The 11,560-nt window shown below is 41.0% G+C and overlaps 1 pseudogene; it reads right to left on the bottom strand.

Annotated features, from left to right (window-relative positions):
* Positions 1-297: 297 nt before the first annotated feature.
* Gm25704 lies at positions 298-449 on the bottom strand (annotated as a pseudogene).
* Between the last annotated feature and the right edge of the window lie 11,111 nt (positions 450-11,560).

Below are 11,560 nucleotides of genomic sequence, written 5' to 3'. Positions count from 1 at the left end.
GAGGAATCACCTTAAGGTAGACAATCCAGAATACTTGCTGTGTCCTGGGAGCCCTAGCTGCTTTGAACAGTTTATCACTTAAAAGCTACACTACTTAGCAATGTTCACACCCAAGTGAACAAGTGGACAGTTGATGGTGATGGGTCTCATTTGGTTCCAGGATTAAGTCCAGTTAGCCAAGGACACCCAAACTGTTTTTTATCTTGTTTGAGCATGAATCTAGTAAGAGAAAGAGAGGATGAGGTATAATTTGGCTAGATATCAGGATAAAGAGTTTCTTCCCCCCACCCCCACCCCCAGGGGAGAGCGCGAACGCAGTCCTGCACTACCACAAATTATGCAGTCCAGTTTCCCAAATTTGGGGAAATCACAGGGGTCAGCACATCCGGAGTGCAATGGATAAGCCTCGCCCTGGGAAAACCACCTTTGTGATCATGGTAAAAGAGTTTCTTGAAACCCAGATGTCCCTCAACAGAGGAATGGATACAGAAAATGCGGTACATTTACACAATGGAATACTACTCAGCTATTAAAAAGAATGAATTTATGAAATTCATAGGCAAATGGATGGACCTGGAGGGCATCATCCTGAGTGGGATAACACAATCACAAAAGAACTCACATGATATGTACTCACTGATAAGTGGATATTAGCCCAGAAACTTAGAATACCCAAGATACAAGATACAATCTGCAAAACACATGAAACTCAAGAAGAATGAAGACCAAACTGTGGACACTTTGCCCCTTCTTAGAATTGGGAACAAAACACCCATGGAAAGAGTTACAGAGACAAAGTTTGGAGCTGAGACGAAAGGATGGACCATCTAGAGACTGCCATACCTGGGGATCCATCCCATAATCAGCCTCCAAATGCTGACATCATTGCATACACTAGCAAGATTTTGCTGAAAGGACCCAGATATAGCTGTCTCTTATGAGGCTATGCTGGGGCCTAGCAAACACAGAAGTGGATGCTCACAGTCAGCTATTGGATGGATCACAGGGCCCCCAATGGAGGAGCTAGAGAAAGTACCCAAGGAGCTAAAGGGGTCTGCAACCCTATAGGTGGAACAACAATATGAACTAACCAGTACCCCCCAGAACTCGTGTTTCTAGCTGCATATGTATCAGAAGATGGCCTAGTCAGCCATCATTGGGAAGAGAGACTCATTGATCTTGCAAACTTTATATGCCTCAGTACAGGGGAACACCAGTGCCAAGAAGTGGGAGTCGGTGGGTAGGGGGGGGGGGTTTATGGGGGATTTTGGGGATAACATTGGAAATATAAATGAAGAAAATACCTAATTAAAAAAACTAATTAAAAAAAGGAGTTTCTTGAAAGGGTACAGAAATAGGAATCTAAGCTCAGAATTGTAGGAAATCAGGGTGGGCCCCAGAGATCATGCAGAGGTCATTGGACCTCCCAGGTAAAAATGGAAAAGATGCTGAGGTTGCTCAGTGAACCAATACAAACTAGATTTTTAAAGCACAAACCCAGAAAGACAAAGAGAGTAAGGAAGGAAACTGTTGTAGACAATTAGCAATTTAATTTCCTCAAAGGTGAAGCTGAGGAAGCGTAGCTTAGCTGGGAGTGAGTGAGACACCATGTGGAAAACAGGGCTGTTGGATGAAAATCAACTCAGGCAAAAGGAAGGACACCCGAGCCTTCCCCTCAAGCACCAAAGGTAAAGGTGGCCCCTGTTGTACTGTCTTGGGGAAAAGAATGAAAAACTCCTTACTAGAGAAACGTGATCCAAATTCATGAGTTGAAACATTATCAGCTTAAAATATGATAATAAGCAGCTAAAGGAGAAAAATAAGCATAAAGATACTGAGATATGAGGATTCCCATTCAGGTCACACACAGCAAGGGCACTACTGACTGTCTCCAACCAGCCACACTTCACGCTTAATGAAAGAGTCACCAGTCATTGGTGAGATGCTTAAACCATGAAAATGGGAGACTAGATAAACACACGTTTCTTTTAAACTGGGAAATGATAAGAAAATCAATTCGTCATTTCAGGGCAGGAAGAAAAATATCAAGGAAACCCTTCCGAGAACACAGGGGACAACTTCCCATGGTAAAGAGCACCTAAGTGTCCAGAATAGTACAAGAAAGTAGACCCATACCAAGATAGATCACCACACACTTTCAGAACTTTGGGGAGAAAGAAGTTTCCAGAGAGTAAGAAAGGTTCTATGTGAAAAATTACAGTCAACTTGACATTGAGCTTATTATCAACAACAATAGTAAAACCAAAATATAATTAGTGATCCCATACTTATAATTTTGCATCCAACTCTTTTTTGTCTTTTATTTTATTTTATTTTTAACTAAAATATAATCAAGGTATTTCCTCTCACCTCCCTTCTATTAGACCCATCCCCCTGCTCCTTCTCAAATCCATGGCCTCTTTTTAATTAATTATTACTTGTGTGTGTGAGAAAGACAGAGAATAAATGCAACCTGCTGAGTCTCTCTTTATATATATACATACATATGTATATATGTGTGTGTGTATACATTATACACACATGAACACGCATATATACATTAGAGCTGACTACATAGTACTAGATAACCAACTGCAAAAGACTAACTCTCCTTCTCTCTGTTGTAATTAATTGCTAGTAGCTCTTCAACTATAAATGGACCCCATGGAACTTTTACCATTTATGTTGAGGTATCAGCTGTTTTTGGGATTGTTCCAGTCTTATTTAGGCACCCATAAGTCCTATGTCCAAAGTGTGTGGTATAATCAGCAATAGAGACTTAAACTTCTGGTGGGCAGCCAGCAATAGACTATATTGTTTGGAGAGTATCTTGTACATTCCCTAACCAACAACTCAAGATAAAGTCTCCCATGGAGTTTTGTTAGAGAGTCTAAGACTATTGTGGGGGGAAATTACCATCCCAAATGACAAAACTTCATTGTGAGTGTGTGCGTGTGTGTGTGTGTGTGTGTGTGTGTGTGTGTGTGTGTGTGTGTGTACATGTGCTCATCTGTAATTTTAGATAAATATAAAATGATATTCCCATATGGCTTTTTCAATTTCTTAATGTTATTTATCCCTCTTCCCCTTCCTTCTGTACCATCCTCCCTTTTTCCTGCTCCCTCTTAACGTAAAACACCCCACTTTTCCCATTTACCCCCTTCATAGCACCCCATCATCCTATTCTGCTCTCTAAAGCTCCTTCCATACCCCCATGGTTCCTTTTTACCTTCCTGGTTTCTGTAGTTTCTCCAGGTTATACATTCACATCTGAAGAACTGGAGCTAGAATTTGAAGTAGAATCTTAAGGGTTATTTGGAAAGTCACTTGTGTTGGATGGTGTTTTGCTGAGGCAAACACATGAAGGAGCATTTTGCTGAATCAGACACAGGTGAAAGGCTAAGGCAGACTCCTGAACATTCTGGACATTCTGCTAAAGCAAGAATGTACAAGGACGTGTGATGAAGGATTCTTCAATAACAATACACATGCTGATGACACACATGTCCACCTTACACTGTGTAGTTGAGCTCCATTGTTGGTACTCCATAGAGAGCAACATACCAAAAAACTTCTGGTGGTATGCTGCAGTTTCTTGCCACTTCCTCAAACTTAGGCTAATTGGCAGGGTGATATTTGCTGAGATAGACTCACGTGGAGCTTTGCTAAGACTCACATGCTGAGGCAAGACACATGGTGAGGCACGACCTATGGATAACACAGGATGTTTGGAGGAAATATAAATAGGACTCAACAGACAGTGATGAAGGCTTGGCTGGACTTGCCTATAGAGCTAGCTGTACAATGCTTGTTGGTCTCGCATCTTTGCTGATCTTCACTTCTCTGAGAGAGGCACAGCCACGAACTTTACCTGCTGTTTCTGTTGGTCCTCCTGCTGACTCATGCCAAGGCTGAGGCCTGGCTGTCTCTGCTAGGTAGTACCACTGCTGCTGATTTGTATATGCTATCTCGACTCTACCAAACTGGACTGCTGATATATCCATGAAGTGTTTGCTAGTGGATCAAGCTGCTGCTGATGATGATCTATACTGAACTGCTAGTTTCCTAACAACACAGATGGGATTTGTTCCAAAGAACCATTTCTAAACAGGTCCACTTCTCCCATGTCCTTTCTTTTCCACTACCTCTGGTGGGTGGTGGGCTAGAAGGGTGATTAAAGCATTTAAGAACCATCATTAAAAGTTGGCTTTGAAAAATTAAAGTTACAAGAATTTCTCTCCCACAACTGAAAAAGAAAACAAGGCATTTTGACTTTCTGGCTCTGAATTACCTATTTCAATGTAATACTTTCTATTTCCATTTATTTACCTATAATTTCATGATTTGTTTTCTTTACACCTGAATAGTATTGATATATGTATTTTATTCATCGACCATTCATTTTGAAGGGCATTTAGTTTGCTCCATTTTATTTTTCAAGTGTTTAACACTAACAGACAAAATGGCTGCTTCTAAATCTAGTCACATCAGTAATGAAGATCACATTACAACTCCACTCTTGTAAATATGACATTCAAATACATCATTTTAAATCAAGACATCCTTCCCACCTTGGCCCCTAAAGTTTCATTTCATCTCCTAATACAAAATGCATTTAGTTCATCTCTAAAAGCCTCCACAGTCTTTAACAGCCCCAAAACTTTTCAAAAGTCCAAAGTTGCTACTGAGACTTAAGACAAACTCTTAATTGTGAGTCCCTATGAAATCAAAATGTTGCACAATCCAATATAAAAGATAACAAACTAAACATTTGCATTCCAATATCTGGGGTGGGACCTCAGCAAGGAAAGATCAGGCCAACACAAGAGTGAACTCCAGCAGGGCAGACACCTAATCCTGCAGCCCCGTGTCCAGAAGCTGGGAGTTGTGGTATGATCAACAGCCTTGGGAAGACCCACTCTTCCAGCACTTCTGTCTATAGTGCATGTGACTTCTCTCAGGCTGGCTCAACTCTCCACCAGCCATAATCCTGGCATCTTGAGCATCCTCAGGCCTCTATGCAAATTAGGTCTTACCTTCCCAGTATTACACTTTGTCTTCCAAGGTTCTTACAAGGGATCTGACCCTGTCATACATTGTCTGCCTTAGTGGCTTTCTGAAACTTTGGTACAAAATAATCTTCAGAGAGAGAGAGAGAGAGAGAGAGAGAGAGAGAGAGAGAGAGAGAGAGAAAGAGAGAGAGAGAGAGAGAGAGAACATATTGAGTGAGGTCATCCAGAATCCAAAGCCAGAAAGACAAATGTAGCACGATTTCCCTTACTGAGGCCCCTTTCTCCAAATCCTCAGATGTGAGTACATGGCCTGGATTAACAACAAAATTCAGGTCAATAAAATAGGACCATCACCAGGACAGGGGCTGGGGAGCAGTAGAGAAGGGAGTAGCAGGGTGTGCTTGTAAGTGGTCTAATCAGGAAAATAAGAACTCTGTAAGGAGAGGTCTAATGTAGAAGAGGAAGGGAAACAAAATAACTCTAAAGATATCTGAAAATACCATAAGAAATTATAGCATTAACTCTTTACAAAAAGACAAAAGTATAATACATGTAATTCTGTGTATAAATATGCATACATACAATTTTAATGAACTTTCTTCCCTCCAAAGACTACATCAAAAAAAAAAAAAAATCCCAGACATGAGACGTCCACATATGGCCTATTGCTATCACCCTCAGTTGTCCCCTCAGGGTGAAAAGTAAATCCCGATTGCTGACAATACTATGCACTTCAGACAGAAGGACCTTAAGGTAGAACTGATCTGAGTGCCTCCTCCCTGAGGACTCCTGCCTAGCTATGACCCACATCTGTGATCAACATGGCACAATAGTCTTGCGCGCGCCGGACTGGCCAGCAAGAACGACCCTGCAACAGGATCCTTCTACACACGTTTATTGGGAGAGCTTGATTGCAGAGGCGAAGAGACCCTGAGCCCAGAACTGGTGCTGCTTATATAGGCCTAGGAGAGGCGTGTCTCACACCTGGATTGGTTATGCACTAAGCCTCATTTGCATGTTCCTCATCTGATTGGCTACTCTCTCTCTCTGTATCTCACAGAGCCTCATTATCATAGCTCATTTGCATGTCTCACATTGGATTGGTTATACTCTCAAAGCCTCATTATCATGCCCGGGCCAAGCAGTGTCTTTGCAAAAAACTTTACTGCATATGTACACATTGGTTGTTTGTCCAAACTTATGCGTGGTGGCCAGCAGTAGTCAGTGCCACTCTACAACGGCACATGTGGCTTCCCACACAATAGTCCCAAGGGTGCAGTAATGACACACATACCTTGGTGGTAAGCAAAAGCTTTCTAATTGGACCTACCCAGCAAGAAGGAGACCATGCCTAGCTCTGGAAACATAGCTGATGACTTAGTGCTAGTGGCTTTGTGGTTATTTGAGGAGAATTTACAATGGCTATTTAACTAAAACAGCAAAATCCCTAACAATCTAAACATCTGTCCCTATAACCACAAATAAGTGTAGTCTTCACTCCTCATCCAGGAATCTTCTTTTTGCAATGGAGGGAGATCACAATTAAAAAACACAACCAATTCATTACCAATGGAAACCTCTACAAAACACTCCTGTATCTGTAAGGATCAGGAAACATTTGGAAGAGCGGGTGGAAAGATTGTAATAAGATCAGGGAGATTAGAGAGATTCCTGTGAGATTGTGTCTCCTGGCAAAGTCAGAAGCTACACCCATTAAGTCTCACCAACATCACTTCCAAACATGAGCTAAACGAAGACAACAGACATGCCAAAGTGGACCAAGGGAAAGCCCATGAGGTCTCAAACCTACACAAAGAACTTCAGACAACTAAAGAATGCTGGAGAGTGGGAGCAATAGTCTTTCTTCACCAGGGAAAAGCTCATCAAATGGCTATCCAATACAAATAATCATTCCAGAAAAGATACATACAAATAACATTACACAAACTGAGCAGGCACTATTTAGGAATGTATGTGTATATGTACATAATATACATACATGTATGCAATAACAATTACTGAAAAGAGGCCATGAAATTGAAAGAGAGGAAGGAGGGATATATGGGAGTGTTTGGAGGGAAGAAGAAGGGACAAAAGTTGTAATTATAATCTCAAAAAAAAAAACTGAAGTAAAGAATTAAAAATCCTCCAATAATCCCTCGCTTGTGCATCTTTCATGCCAGAAAATCAAGTGCCACCATGGACCATATGAGCAAGTTCTGCTTTCAGCTCAAGATGCAACCTGATCCCCTGGGCAGAGGTAGTGTCAGTCTCTGAGTATACTTCAGGGCTGATCCTAAGTGGCCATTTGGGATCAAGGAAGCACTTTAATGGCACTCTCAATTCAGGCTCTCTCCTTTCTAAAGTATTTGCCTTGTTGCAAGCTGGTCTTCCCTGGGGGCAGCTTTGCTATTGTTATAGTGCAGAGAAGAGGTTTCCCTTAACAGATGCTACTCCTCCCCCCCCCAATCTACTTTCACCCCCAGGTCCCTCCCTCCTTCCCCACTTGTGATTGCTTTCCTCTTTCTCCCAAGTGGGACTGAGTCATCCTCACTTGGACACCAACTTGTTGACCTTTTTGAGTTCTGAGGACTGTATTTTGGGTATTCTGTCTTTTTCTTTCTTTCTTTCTTTTTTTTTTTTTTTTTTTTTTGCTAATATTCACTTATTAGTGAGTACATACCATGCATGTCCTTTTGGGCCTGAGTTACCTCACTCAGGATGATATTTTCTAGTTCCATCCATTTGCCTGCAAAAGTCAGGATGTCCCCCTTCTTAATAGCTGAGTAGTATTCCATTGTGTAAATGAAACATATTTTCTGTGTCCATTCTTCTGTCATGGACATCTAAGTAGATTCCAAGCTTCTGGCTATCACAAATAAAAAAGCTTCTGGCTGCTATGAACATAGTGGGACATGTGCCCCTGTGGCATGGTGGGGCATCTTTTGGGTATACCAAGAGTGGTATAGCTGGGTCTTCAGGTAGATCTATTTCTGATTTTCTGAGGAGCCTCCAGACTGATTTCCAGAGTGGTTGTACCAGTTTGCAATCCCACCAGCAATGGAGGAGTGTTCCTCTTTCTCCACATTCTCGACAACATATGTTGTCACCTTAGGTTTTGATCTTAGCCATTGTGATTGGTGTAAGGTGGAATCTCAGGGTCGTTTTGATTTGCATTTCTCTGATCACTAAGGACTTTGAACATTGCTTTAAGTGCTTCTCAGCCATTTGAGATTCTTCAGTTGTAAATTCTTGGTTTAGTTCTATACCCATTTTTTTGATTGGGTTGTTCGGGTTTGGTTTTGTTGTTGTTGTTTGTTTTTGTTTTGTTTTGGTTGGTTGGTTTTTGGGGGTTTTTTTGTTTTTTGTTTTTTGGTTTTTTTTTTTTTTTTTTTTGATGATTAACTTCTTGAGTTCTTTACATATTTTGGATATTAGCCCTCTATTGGATGATGTTAATGAAGATTTTTTTTCCCAATGTGTAGGTTGCCAATTTGCCAATTTGACTATGTCAATAAGCTTACAGAAGCTTTCCAGTTTCATGAGGTCCCATTTATCAATTGTTGATCTTAGAGCATGAGCCATTGGAGTACTGTTTAGGAAATTTCCCCCGTGCCAATGAGTTCAAGGCTCTTTCCCACTTTCTCTTCTATTAGATTGAGTGTATCTGGTTTTATGTTGAGGTCCTTGATCCACTTGGACTTGAGCTTTGTACAAGGTGACAAATATGGGTTTATTTTCATTCTTCTACATACAGACAGCCAGTTAGACCAGCACCATTTATTGAAGATGCTTTCTTTTTTCCATTGTATAATTTTAGCATCTTTGTCAAAGATCAAATGACGATAAGTGTGTGGATTTACTTCTGGGTCTTCAATTCTATTCCACTGATCAACATGTCTGTCTCTGTACCAATACCATGCAGTTTTTATCACTATTGCTCTGTAGAAAGCTTGAGGTCAGAGATGGTGACTCCCTCAGCTGTTCTTTTACTGTTAAGAATTGTTTTGCTATTCTGGGTTTTTTGCCTTTCCAGATGAATTTGAGAATTGCTCTTCCTATGTCTTTGAAGAATTGTGTTGGTATTTTGTTGGGGATTGCATTGAATCTGTAGATTGCCTTTGGTAGGATGGCCATTTTTATTATGTTAATTCTGCCAATCCATGAGCATGGGAGATCTCTCCATTTTCTGATATCTTCTTTGATTTCTTTCTTGAGAGACTTGAAGTTATTGTCATACAGGTCATTCACTTGTTTGGTTAGAGTTACCCCAAGATATTTTATATTATTTGTGGCTATTGTGAAGGGAGTTTTTTCCCTAATTTCTTTCTCAGCCTGTTTATCATTTGTATAAAGGAAGGCTACTTATTTATTTAAGTTAATTTTATATCTGGCCACTTTTCTGAAGTTGTTTATCAGCTGGAGAAGTTCTCTGATAGAATTTTTGAGGTTGCTTATGTATACTATCATATCATCTGCAAATAGTGATACCTTTATTTCTTCTTTACCAATTTGTATCCCCTTGATCTCTTTTTGTTGTATTATTGTTCTATCTAACACTTCAAGTACTATATTAAATAGATATGGAGAGAGTGAGCATCCTTGTCTTGTTCCCTACTTCAGTAGGATTGCTTCAAGTATATCACCAGTTGCTAGGGGACCCACATGGAGACTGAGCTGCAAGTCTGCTACATAGTGCTGGTGGGTCTCGATCCCACCTGTGCATGCTCTTCAGTTGATGGCTCAGTTCTGAGAGCTCCCAGGAGTCCAGGTTAGTTGACTCTGTTGGTCTTCTTGTGGCATTCCTTTCCCATTCAGGGCCTTCAATCCTTTGCCCAACCCTTCCATAAGAGTCCTCAACCTCCATCCAATGTTTGGCTGTGGGTATCTCCACCTGTTTCAGTCAGCTGCTGGGTGGAGCCTCTCAGAGGACAGTTATGCTAGGCTACTGTCTGCAAACATAAGAGAGTATCATTAATACTGTCAGAAACTGGTGCTTGCCCGTGGGATATGTCTCAAGTTGAGTGGGTTATTGTTTGGCCATTCCTTCTGATCTTTGTCCCTGCATTTCTCTTAAATGGGACAAATGTTGAGTCAAAAGTTTTGTGGGTGAGTTGGTGTCCTTACCCTTCCACTGGGTGTCCTGCCTGGCTACAGGAGGTAGCCTCTTCAGGTTCTATGTCCCCACTGTTAAGCATTCCTGCTAAGGTCATCCGTATTGACTCCTGGGAGCCTCCCCCATCCCAGGTCTCTGGATCTAGGGATCCCCCCAAAAAAAACGTACTCCAGGAAGCTTCAGATTTCCATTCATTCTCCTGGCCCTCTGGCCCTTTCTCCTGTCTCTTCCAACACCTGCCCCCCCCATTCTCCTCCCTATTCCCTCTCCTACCCAGTTCCCTCCCTCCCTCTGCCACCTATGACTATTTTATTCCCCATTCTAAGTGAGATTCAAGCATCATCTCTTGGGTCTTTCTTCTCATTTAATTTCTTTGGGTCTGTGTGGTATATCATGGGTATCCAATACTTTGTGACTAATATATTTCTCAGTGAGTACATACCATACATGTCCTTTTGGGTCTGAGTTACCTTACTCGGGATGATATTCTCCAGTTCCATCCATTTGCCTGCAAAATTCATGATATCCTTGTTTTTAATAACTAAATAGAATTGTGTAAATGAACCACATTTTCTGTATCCATTCTTCTGTCGTGGGACATCTAGGTTGTTTCCAGCTTCTGGCTATTACAAATAAAGCTGCTGTGAACATAGTGGAGCACAAGCATCTTTTGGGTATATGCCCAGGAGCAATATAGCTTGGTCTTCAGGTAAAACTATGTCCAGTTTTCTGAGAAACCATCAGAGTGATTTCCAGAGTGGTTTTACAAGTTTGCAATCCCACTAGCAATGGAGGAGTGTTCCCTGTTTTCCATACCCTCACCATCATGTGCTGTTCCTTGAGTTTTTTATCTTACCCATTCTGATTGGTGTAAGTGGAATTTCAGAGTTGTTTTGATTTGCATTTTCCTGATGACTATGGCTGATAAGCATTTCTTTAAGTGCTTCTCAGCTTCTCAGTTGTGAATTCTCTGTTTAGCTCTGTAAAAATGGGTTACTTGGTTTCTTGGAGTCTAACTTCTTGAGTTCTTTATATATTTTAGATATTAGCCCTCTGTCAGATGTAGGGTTAGTGAAGATCCTTTCCAAATCTGTAGGCTGCCAATTTGTCCGATTCACAGTGTCCTTTGCCTTACAGAAGCTTTTCAGTTTCATGGGGTCCCATTTATTAATTGTTGATCTTAGAGCCTGAGAAACTGGTGTTCTCTATTCAAGAAATTGTCTCCTGTGCAAATACATTTGAGGCTATTTCCCACTTTCTCTTCTATTAGATTTAGTGTATCTGGTTTTATGTTGAGGTCCTGGATCCACTTAGACTTGAGTTTTGTGCAGGGTGATAAATATGGATCTATTTTCATTCTTCTACATGCAAATATTCAGTTAGAGCGGCACCGTTTATTAAAGATGCTTTGTTTTTCCCATTGTATGGTTTT

This window comes from Mus musculus, chromosome 2, assembly GCF_000001635.26.
Source record: "Mus musculus strain C57BL/6J chromosome 2, GRCm38.p6 C57BL/6J".
Classification (NCBI taxonomy): Eukaryota; Metazoa; Chordata; class Mammalia; order Rodentia; family Muridae; genus Mus; species Mus musculus.
Note: the sequence above shows the minus strand (reverse complement) of the source record. Positions and strands in the feature narration are given on the sequence as shown.